Source organism: Osmia lignaria, unplaced genomic scaffold (genome assembly GCF_051020975.1).
Source record: "Osmia lignaria lignaria isolate PbOS001 unplaced genomic scaffold, iyOsmLign1 scaffold0012, whole genome shotgun sequence".
NCBI lineage: Eukaryota > Metazoa > Arthropoda > Insecta > Hymenoptera > Megachilidae > Osmia > Osmia lignaria.
The window spans coordinates 485,001-492,500 of record NW_027478166.1 but is presented as its reverse complement, the minus strand read 5'-3'; the positions used below and the strand labels follow the sequence as shown (position 1 = coordinate 492,500).

At 48.6% G+C, this 7,500-nt stretch overlaps 1 pseudogene; it reads right to left on the bottom strand.

The window, feature by feature from the left end:
• The window catches only part of LOC143306544 (large subunit ribosomal RNA), an 11,404-nt pseudogene that overhangs the window by 1,981 nt on the left and 1,923 nt on the right, over positions 1 to 7,500 (bottom strand).

Genomic DNA, 7,500 nt, shown 5'->3' with positions numbered 1-7,500 from the left:
TTACGTATAAGTATTACGATGGCACCGACACGGAGGCGAAGTTGATGCGGAGGCAGGCCAGCCACTTCGACGTGGTTCAGGAGTTCGGGCGGATAGTCTGCAATTGCTTCGGCGGATGGGTCTATCAGTTTATCCTCGGAGAAGTAAACGCGTTGATCTCCTTCAAGTGAATCGAGTATCAGGTTATTGATATAGTCGCAGTGATCATTGCGAGGGCAGAGTAAAGCGTGATTGGGGTTCGGCTGAGCGAGGTTATTTTCATACACCCACTGAATGAGGTCCTGAGGTGATCCATGAAATAGTATGTCATCAGGGATGCTCATGATGTCAGTGTCAGGAACGTTAGCGGAAGCATTGCCGATAGTGAGCAGATACTCGGCAAAATCTTGTTCTCCGGGTCCGACACGCATGTTCTGCGTGAGGTGAAGAAGTTTGAACTCCGACCAAAGATTACTACTGCGAATGGACTCGGCGATGTTTGAGCCAGCAGGAGCGTTAGGAATTACAGGCGCGCATTGTCGGAAGTCACCACCAAGTAAAAGTATTTTACCACCGAACGGCCGGTGACGGACTTCAGTTAAGTCCCTAAGTATACGGTCCATAGCCATAAGCGCTCGCCGTTCGCACATGGACGCTTCATCCATGATAATTAATTTGGCGTCGATCAAACGTCGGCCTCCGACGCTGGCACGGGAAAGACCGCAATTGCTATCTTCCATGAGGGGAACGGGGAACTTAAAAAAGAAGTGTGAGGTACGGCCGCCAGGTAAAAGAAGGGCCGCGATTCCGGTCCATGCAGAAGGAACAACCACGTGCCCGTTATTTCTGAAGTACTGAATGAGGGCCTTGTACAGAAATGTCTTACCCGTACCACCCGGGCCATCAAGGAAGAAGCAAGTGGGGCCTGCGTACGACGGACTGAGTGTGGCGATGATGGCATTATACGCGCTAAGTTGTCCTGCATTTAGGCGACCAACGTATTCTTCTTCGTTCGGTATAACGTATTCGTCGAATGGAGGCAATTGACTGACTACAGAGATCGGTGGTTCGGGAAAATCGAGGTTGGTCCAATCTACCATATTGGCCTCGGCAATCAACCGTATGTCGCGTAGACCGTGCGCGAAACGGAGATTGTCGTCGGTGCCGTACACACGGATGAGGTCATGTGTAAGTTCCTCCTTGTGACGTTCCCACATTAGACTGCCATTGGGTGGACGGGTCAGGGCAAGTAGTTGACCGAACAGAATACGAAAAGCCCGTGGATGTTGACATTGCGCGGCTTCTTCTAACGTTTCTTCGAAGGCAGTATCACTATTGATCAACCCGCGGGCGTGGCAAGCTTCTTGAGCGGAGTCGTACACTCTGCCTTCGTAAGTGAAGAGCTCGTCCCAGGTGCGGGGACCCTTGACGTGGTGAAGCAAGAGGCGAGTGGCAACCAATTCTGAGTTGGACGGCGGTACTTGAAAGATGCGGCCAATTCGACGCGTTTGACGGACACCGGCGGTCCAGGTTTTTGTCTGTTTATTCCAAACAAAGCCTTGGGGTATATCACGGTATAAATAGTCGCGAGCGGCCGGATTAATTGCATTGAGCTTAAAGAATGCCGTAAGCTGAGTGTCACGATTAGCTGCAATTTGGGCCGCAGGACCTGCTTGACCATCAGCAAAGTACACCGTACGGTCGTTCCTTGTGTGTACCGTAAGACGTTCTACAGCGTGTGAGAGGCCGTACATGTTATATTTCATAAGATGCCAGTGGGCCTCGGATGAACCAACGTACCGTAACGTACGGTACCTCTTGATCTCATTAGTGATCTCGGAGCTAACAATCTCGGCAATGTGTGCGACGTCGTGACCTTTATTAATATAATTAAATATATATTTAATGACACGAATGCCGGAAAGGTGCTCTACATTAATGCGGCAACCGAACATCTTAGCCAGATAAGGATTGTACGGCACGACGTGACGATTGTCCAAGCGAACTGGTATCTGACCGCGCCTCTTTATAACATGTCGGCCGTTGTCTCGCCGGCGGTAGAGAGGATAGCCGTTTAGTTGCACTTGAGTGTGATCTTGGAAGGCCTTTGGGAAATTTTTTTTACATGTAAAGCCGCCATCAGGAGAACAGATTTCAGTGCAGAGATGAAGGTAGTTGTTGCAGACGATTTCGTACAACTCAGGGTCCACCTCTGGGTCTGGTATTTCGGCGCAGATGACCCGATCGATATACTCGGGATCTCGCGAGTTGTGCGGTGGCTCAACGGCAATGATCCAATGAGAATGCGGGATCTGCCGCTTCTGCATCTCGACAGAATACCCATAGTAGCGGATATTGCCGAAGAAGGCCTCTTTAGTAACCAAATCCTTAAAGCGCTTTTGCTTACAGTGGAAAACACGGTTGCCGATATCGGGCCTTAAGTCGCGCCTGTTTCCTGGATTGAGACTGGCTTGGATCTCGGGCCAAGCAGGGTTGGCCGTAAACGTTACGAAGAATGTCGCAGCACCGAGTTGCATGGACATGGCCAACATATCGTGCATGGTATTCATTGCATGACGGGGTCCGCCGATGAAGGTGGACGGCAGCAAGACAGGTACACTGGTCTCAGGATTGGCGGCGGCAGGTTGGTCATTCGACTGAACATTTCTGCGAGCGAGGTTGTTGAAGTCGCCGATGTTCTGCAAGGAGTCTCGACGGAGGGCACTTTGATTCTCCTGTAACCATTGAAGCTTATCTTCTTGAACCCGGAGTGCCTTGTCAACTAACCATTGCAGAAACACCTTGCCAGAGTCATGCAAGTATTCCTGGTCGTCGCGAATGGCCATCTGATAAGCGGCGTGCTCGCGAATGGTAACCTGTTTCCGAGTGCCATTTTCAATCGCATGATACATGCCGATGTGCCATCCGATTACGGAGTACGGATCAAGAAGAGGGTAGAGCATAGCGTCAAGAAGCGGGTTAGTGATCTTGACGATCTGTAGAGGTTCAGCGTTGGGACTTGCACGGTTCTGAATTATGAGTTGGTGTTGTTGGCGAGGAAGACCATCATGGTCACTGTATAAGACCGCAACATCATCGCGTGTAGTCGGAAGATTGGTACGTCCAACGTGGATACCGGCGCCAGCAGGGCCAGGCAACAACTGAATGTGCACTGTAGGTCGTGGATGTCTGCGACGAATCAACTCCTATTCTTTCTCGTACGCGTGAAAGTACTGTTGAGCGAGGACCGAGTTTTGTTGCATGATAACACGAATGTTATTCAATATGCGAGGGTCCAATTTAGTGGCCTCGTAACGGAGTTTTGTGGCTGTTTCGATATCGCAAAAGTAGGCCGAGGCATACGGCATCGTTGCAGTCGTACGCGGAATGCGTTCTTGGTGCAATGGGCCAATGCGGTGAAAGATTTCTCCTCTACCAATGAGATAGTAAGCGCCAGACAGAGGGTAATCAATTTTAAGGCCAAGAGAGCAGAAGCCGAAGGCAGAGTTGAGGTACCGACTATTATCCTGAAAGTACTTGAAATCACAGTGAGCTGGATTAGTGAAGACTTCACGAAGGTACGGGTGGATCGGCCGAAGAGTAAATGCGACCTTCCCATTAGAGCAGCAAGAAGGGAAGTGTCCGGCCTCGGTGCGCTCGGATTCAAAGTGTTTCGCCATGCAGTGGAAACAAATGGCATTCATCGCCCCAATGTTATAATAGTAGGCTTCAGTAGATGGTTTCGTGGCCATAGCTGCTCCGGTACGACGGGCGATTTCTTGGCGCTCTTTCAACCGATATTGTTTCTCGCGTTGTAATCGACGTCGGCGTTCGTCGATACCGGCGGGCGTGCGTCTGCCTTGTGCATCTTCTTCTGTGGGGCGTAACCACTGTGGACCAAAACATCGCCGTCCAGTGTATGGTAAAATTTCGCCAAGTGGGTCTATATCGGCGTAAATGGCTGGTCGGCCGACGGAGCATGGAGGAGCCGACATTGCTGTGTTACGTAAGGTTCGTCGACGGGCGGGTGATGAAACGCGAGAAGAGCGAGAGGTTGACGGCTGCGGAGCAGGAGAAGCGGGAGCACGCATCAACGCGGAGCTCGTTGATTGATTAGGAGCTGCAGAAGGTGTTGCAGAACGGCTCTGAGATGTTACTTGTGAGTGACGCTCACGTTCCTTTCGGCCAGAAACGGTACCCCGATTACGCGTTCTGATCGGACGGCCTCGGCGAGCGGTATTTCGAGGAGAATCGTCCATGATTTATATTAGATCCAATGCAAGGAACAGAATGAATATAAAATGTATTTAATTTTACCTGACACGTTTTACTTACGATGGAAATAGAACCCGGAAATCGAAAAGCAAGAAGGTAAACAACAGAATCAGCTATCCTCAGAAGGACGGTCACTGAGGTATGTAAACGGGTGCTTATGCACAATGATAAAAGGAGCAGAAGAGCGAGCTGCTTCAAGCTTAAGCCAGAACTGAAAAAAAAGTAGTAATACTGCCGTCGGTATCACCGTACAGTATGGGGTCTGTGACTGCAAGAAGGTGAACAACAGAATGAACTATCCTAAGAAGGACGGTCGCTGACGTATGTAAAGACACGCTTATGCAGAATGATAGAAGGAGCAGGAGATCGAGCTGCTTCAAGCCAACGCCAGAACTGCAAGAAGTAGTAATAGCGCCGTCCGTATCACCGTACAGTATGGGGTCTGTGACTGCAAGAAGGTAAACAACAGAATGAAGTATCCTAAGAAGGACGGTCGCTGACGTATGTAAACAGACGCTTATGCAGAATGATAGAAGGAGCAGGAGATCGAGCTGCTTCAAGCCTACGCCAGAACTGCATAAGTAGTAATAGCGCCGTCCGTATCACCGTATAGTATAGGGTCTCTTCTGCATTTTTATGTCGCAAGAAAATTTGTTTTTCGTTGCAAATTTATTCGAAACATTTGAAAAACAATTTTTCACATTATCAGATTTTCGAAATTTTTTATTTATATACTTCTCGTTACTTAGGAATAGTCCGGACAAACAATAAGGTAATCGCAGCGAGTTATAGTACATAGAGGATGTACCAAAAGAAGCGAATCCCCGGAATATTTCAAAAACTATAGAGTTTGCAGAAAAATGTGTGGAATAAAGGTTTCAAAAGTTACACCCTTCGGTGACCTCGTTAGGAGGTCAATTTGACCATAACTCGGGTACATGCCCGAACGTAGAATTTTCCGCGCTTTCCATTTCCGGGGTCAAAAATATGGGTACCTATAGAGAAAAATTAGCTTGAACTTCGAATGACCTTGAACCATGATCCCGGGGTCAAGACAGACGTCACCGGAGGATGCAGCGACAGAAACCGTACAACTTTTGTCCGAAACATTTTGTTCTAAAGTCCATAGTCTCTGAGATACTTAAGGGGTTCCCCTTCTTTTGGAACGCCCTATATAATTGAAACTTAATGCCAGAGCATCGAAACGAAACGGAACCTGTAGGGTGTCTCTTGGGCACTTTCTCGACGCAAAAAAAAATGTTTTACTTGTCACGCATTTTATCAAAAATTTTTTAAAAAGTCCCCTCCACCCCCCATCCTCCTTATTTGACCCGAAGTCGTATATATGCTCGAACGTAGAATTTTCCGCCCTTTCCATTTCCGGGATCAAAAATATGGGTTCCCTTGAAAAAAATCGGTTCGACCTTCGAATGACCTTGACCCGTGACGTCGAGGTTAACACCGGGGTCACCGGTGGATGCAGCGGCAGAAACCCTACAACTTTCGTTCGAAACCTTTTCCTCCAAAGTTCATAGTTTCCGAGATATATCGAGGAACCCCTTATTTTGGAACGCCCTGTATAATGCTAACTTGAAGCCGGACATGCTCGGATGTAGAATTGTCCACCGTTTCCATTCCCGGAGTCAAAAATATGGGTTCCCTTGAAAAAAATCGGTTCGACCTTCGAATGACCTTGACCCGTGACCTTGAGGTCAACACTGGGGTCACCGGTGGATGCAGCGGCAAAAACGCTACAACTTTCGTCCGACACTTTTTCCTCTAAAGTTCATAGTTTCCGAGATATATCGAGGAACCCCTTATTTTGGAACGCCCTGTATACCTCAAATTTGAAGGTACAGCATCGAAATTGGACTCTACTTTTAGGGTGTCTCCGGCGCATTTTAATGACGCAAAAAAAATGATATAGTCGTTTGGCGATTTTTTCCAAAAAAAAAAAAAAAAATTTCCCCCACCCCAATTTTTGAAATTTTGCACTATCGGGCACATTTACCCTTCGAGCCCTTTCCAACGATACCAAGCAGTTGGGGGTAGCACCTGCCATAAGCTGGGAATAGCGGTCAAAATAATATGGTTAACTTTAGCAAGCTATAGCAAACTCAAATTTGAAGATACAGTATCAAAACTGACCTCTACCTTTAGGGTGTCTCCGGCCCCTCATAATGACCGAAAAAAAATGATATACTCGTTCGGCGATTTTTTTCAAAAAAAAAATAAAAAATTTCCCCCACCACAATTTTTGAAGTTTCGTATTTTTGTGCACATCTACCCTTCGAGCCCTTTCCAACGATACCAAGCACTTGGGGGTGGCACCTGCCATAAGCTGGGAATAGCGATCACACTAATATGGTTATCTTAAGCGAGTCATAGTATAACTCCCGCCGTTTACCCGCGCTTTTTTGAATTTCTTCACGTTGACATTCAGAGCACTGGGCAGAAATCACATTGCGTCATCACCCGTGAGGGCCATCGCAATGCTTTGTTTTAATTAGACAGTCGGATTCCCCTAGTCCGTGCCAGTTCTGAGCTAAGCGTTGAATGGCGGCCGAAGAAGCGACCACGACGGCGTTAACCGCCACGGAAGCCTCGCAGCAAGGAAGATCCGCGGGAGGCCAAGGCACGGGACCGAGCTCGGATCCCGGGACGCGACCGAAGTCGCCAACCGTTCACCTCGCTCAGGCCCGGCACGTCAGCCAGACCCGCTTCCCGACCAAGCCCGACACGCCCCGCTCCTCAGAGCCAATCCTTATTCCGAAGTTACGGATCCAATTTGTCGACTTCCCTTACCTACATTAATCTATCGACTAGAGGCTCTTCACCTTGGAGACCTGCTGCGGATATGGGTACGAACCGGCGCGACACCTCCACGTGGCCCTCTCCTGGATTTTCAAGGTCCGAGGGGAAGATCCAGACACCGCCGCAACTGCGGTGCTCTTCGCGTTCCAAACCCTATCTCCCTGCTAGAGGTTTCCAGGGAACTCGAACGCTTATACAGAAAAGAAAACTCTTCCCAGATCTCCCGACGGCGTCTCCAGGTCATTTTGGGTTACCCCGACGAACACTCTTACGAGGGCCCGAATGGTATGCGGTTCCGCTGCCGGGTTCCGGAATAGGAACCGGATTCCCTTTCGCCCAATGGGTGTGCATCTCTGCAACTACTTCTTATAAATTCGATTTAGCCATATTTAACAGTTTTGTTGTTGCTTTTTAACTGAGAGCTTTAGGACA